We start from the raw sequence: 3925 nt of genomic DNA, 5'->3' as shown, positions 1-3925 counted from the left end.
AAAAAAAAAATAATTAAAAAATCCCAGCCAACCCCAGTCCACCATCTCTCTCCTTCTGGTTGTTCCAGAAAAGTCAAGGAAGGCTCTGCCTGGACTTTGCAAGAAGCAAATGTCTTCAGCAAACTGAGAAACCTTTCCCAAACCTTGCACACCCCTGGCAGGAGGCCACCTCCATCAGCCGTCCCCCTCTCTTTCCTCCACCATATGCGCTTCAATCGCTCACCGAGTCCTCTCTCCCCCTCTTCCTGACAGGGAAGGATAATCCTTATGCATTTATTCCTGGCAGCAGTACCGGGGATCTGAAGGAGAACTAAACTGCTGGGCTGTTCTCAGCGGTGGTGCCTGAGCTTCCCTGGGCACCGAGCTCGGTGACGGGCTCTGCGGGAGTACAACACTCCCACCTGGTGATGGAGGTGAAGCCGACTGGGTGGAGGAGCTCCAGGGTTTCCCCAAACATCTTTCCTGGCTGAGTTTCCTCTGTTCTCCCCTTATTGAAAGTTGCTTTTAGAGGTGCCCTGTGGCTGGAAGCCCTCTCCTTTCCCCTGGGCAGGTGAAGCGTCCCGGAACGGGAGTGATGGCCGCGTGGCAGCCAGTGCGTGTGTGACGACCTTGGTTTGTCGGGCAGGTCCCTTCAGCATGGGAGCTGCTCCGCGTGGCATCGGGGCTCTCTGAAATGTCACCGCCAGCGCTGCGGGCTCCCATGGCTCCTCCACAGCAGGTGGTCCAGCCAAAGGGACTCCCACCTGGAGAGGGCACCTCCTCCGCTTGGGAACGGGTTGGCCTGTGGGCGCTGCAGGAGCCGGGGCTGTGGCTGATGATGGCATCTTGCAGCCCTTCAGCACCGCTGCCCTGGCTTTTGTGTGGGGGCTTTCGGGCAGCCGCTGCTGGGAGTGGGGAGGGAGAGAGTGTGGAGCTGTCAAGACTCATCTCTCCTCCTGCTTCTCTCCCTGTAAAGGTCACAGTCCCAGCCTAGCTTCTGTGGCAGACCTTTAAGAAATCCATTTTGTCCGTGTCTGGGAACCCTGACCTATTTAGCTTTGCCATTTCCCACAGCTCCCAGGGGTGGCTGTCACGGGCTGAACCTGCTGCCGTCAGGTGTGCTGCCTGCAGACCCTGCCCGCGTCCTCCGCACTGGCTTCTGGCCCTTTAATAACCATACAGTGTTACGCCACAGAGAGTGGAGTTTAATTCTCTACTGTATTTCAGCTATAATTAGATTTGTATTTTTTCTTCTAACGAGCTGCTTTTAATGAGCCTCCACTTACTGGCAAACTTTCATTTCCTGATACGCCATCAAATCCTCTTGTCTGAAATCACTTACAACACACCCGACTGCTTTGCAGAATTTTTGTGGGTTTCCAGAACAATGTAGCCAAGTTTCTTTTTTTTCCCCCCCCCAAGTATTTTCCGCAAGAGAAGTGAAGGATTTGACTGATCCCTTTTGGTGGCTCTTCCTTTATCATGAGGGAGCGAGGGTGTGTGATGAGCCGAGGACACCGGGCAGGAGCCTGGAAGTGCTGCTTCTGTGCCAGGGCTGATGCTGAGAAGGGCTTTGCAGCCTGTGGTTTCAGCTGTGGCTTCCTGGAGAGCTCTTGTCCCCTTGGGAGAGTGCTGCGATTTGGGTCACCTGAGAAACAACCATAGTTTAGTAGAGAAGGGAGCTTTGACGCTGTTTCGTGTGCTGCAGCCCTGGGTGAGTGGGAAGGAATATGTCCCCGCGGTGCTGGGGAAGCTTCAGCTTCGTCCAGGGTGCAGGTGGTCCGAGCTGGCTGTTTCCTGACCATCCTCACACGCGGAGGAACCCCGGGGTGGGCAAGCTGATGCCAACACCTGGAGCCCGGGCGGCCCTGCCTCTGTCGGTGCCTGCTCACCAGCTGGGCCAGCGCTCAGCCGTCGGGCTGGCAATGGTGGGGTTTTTTGGCTGTATCTCAGCATTCGCTATGTTGCTGCTTTTCACTGTACGAGAGAAGATTTCCACCTGAGAGGAGGTCGAGCATGGATGGAGTACGTATGTACTTCATCTATTGAACCGTTTAAGGGGTGTGAATTTTCTCAGCCAGCAGATCTATCTGAGTGGTGACGGGTTTTCCTGGGCTGCATCCTACAGCCGTGCCATTGCTAAAGGTGGTGTCAACAGGAGGAGAGATGATCTGAAGGAGGGGTAGGTGTCCACCATCCTCTCAAACCAGCAGACATCTCTGTCTCGTGGAGGACGGTGATGACTCTGGTGCAAGCCAGTTGCTCTCAGTCCCAGGTGTATTTTCTTCCTAGTACAAGACTCAGTTGATTTTCCCCTTGCTTCAATAGGGGATGATTGAGCTGCAGGAAAAAAAAAAATGCAAAGATTTGAAGATTCAGAGTTGAAAAAAAAAATCATAGGAGTTTTTTGACAGCCGCTCCCTCTCTCGTGCCTGTGCTGCCCAGCAGCTGCCGTGTGCGGAGTCTGCTCTCCCTCCTCGCAGGGAGCTGGTGTCCTCAGGAGGAGCCTGGAGGAATCTGATATTTCCTCTTTCAGCTGAGCACTTCCTCAGACTTACTGGAAGAGCTCAGATACCTCCTCCTGCCTCACACCCGTGGGCAGAGCCAGAGGCGCAGGTCACACGTCAGATGTACCTGCGACCGCCGTGATACTTGTAAGCGTTCTCTTAAGTCTGCTGGTTTATAATTCATGTTCACCACAGCCTGGGCAGCTCGCAGGTGCGTAGGAACATGTTAAAAGATCAGTGCTCTCTAACGGTGCGTACATGGATGTGCTCCTTTCTGCTTTGCAGCTCCCAAGAGAGTAGTTGACACGCAAGCCAGCTTTGGGGTTGGATGAATTCTTAGTGCCTGTGCGGTGGGGACACGGTGGACACGCTCATGGAGCCGCTCTTGGGTTCTTGGATGTTCCTGCTGTGTGAGGGGGCGAAGCTTGGGATGAGACACACACCTTGGGTTGTGTGTGTCGCATCACAGGCGGGCACGAGGAGCTGCAGGGGATGGTGTGGTGTGGTTTTGCACGCAGCTGCTGGACCCTGAAGCCTCGACAGCGTGAAATGTGGAGCTGTGACACAGTGGTACAGGCAGTAAAAGAAAGGAGTGATGTTGCCTCTGAGGGCAGGACACCCAGACGATGGCCCCCCAACCCTGCTGGGCTTTCTGTGGTTGCAGCCTGGAGTTAGTTGGTGATTTTGCTCAGGACAGCTTGTCCTGCGTGAAGGGAGGAGGGAAATTAAAGCCACCTTCTCAGGACAGCACGGTGGTTGATGGCTGGCAGGCAGCTCATGCTGTGCTGGTGCCCTTGGCAGCTCCTCCTGTGGCCGCCAGGCTGGTCGGGGCTGCATGGCCTGTTCATGCCACAGGCATTTGCAACCTCAGTACTTGAGTTCTCTCTGAAAGTTCACCAAATCGTTCCTTGTCGACCCGTGTCTGAGCACTGTGCGGTCCTCTGCACAGAGTCCACCAGCTCTTGCTTGCCTTTGGAGCACTTCGCATCTCTCACCTTGGCCAAGGGGGCTCCCACACGTCCCATTGGGCTGACTGACCAGAGACATCAGCTTTTGTGGTGTCGCTGCCTCCTCTGCCGTACTTACCGACTCCTCTGGCTGCACGGCACAGGGGCGGCTGGGGCACAACTCATTTTATCAAGAACAGTCATCCTGGGGAGTCTCCTCCAGCCCCAGCATCACAAGATCAAGCCAAAGGTGGAGAGCAGCCTTGCTCACCCCTCGCTCCTCCACCGCTCCATGCGGCACGGTGACGGATCCAGGGGCAGGTTCCACCTGGGAGCTGCAGTCTTCCTTGAGGGTTTCCAGTAAAATTATTATTCCTAGACTCGAGCCTTCTTCCAGGAGGCTTGTTTGGGGCAGGTCCTCATCCTCCATGCCTAAAAAGCACTGATCCACCAGCGTGGGGCTGGGCGCGTGGAGCAGCACAGGGCTGCGCT

At 55.4% G+C, this 3925-nt stretch overlaps 1 protein-coding gene across 1 annotated transcript in view; it reads left to right on the top strand.

The window, feature by feature from the left end:
- The window catches only part of LOC104270681 (nuclear receptor corepressor 2-like), a gene marked incomplete at its 3' end in the record, with an annotated part of 47048 nt that overhangs the window by 42817 nt on the left and 306 nt on the right, over positions 1 to 3925 (top strand). The window lies entirely within an intron of this gene.

This window comes from Apaloderma vittatum, unplaced genomic scaffold (genome assembly GCF_000703405.1).
Source record: "Apaloderma vittatum isolate BGI_N311 unplaced genomic scaffold, ASM70340v1 scaffold23572, whole genome shotgun sequence".
NCBI lineage: Eukaryota > Metazoa > Chordata > Aves > Trogoniformes > Trogonidae > Apaloderma > Apaloderma vittatum.
The sequence above is the reverse complement of the archived record's forward strand: the minus strand, read 5'-3'. Positions and strand labels throughout refer to the sequence as shown.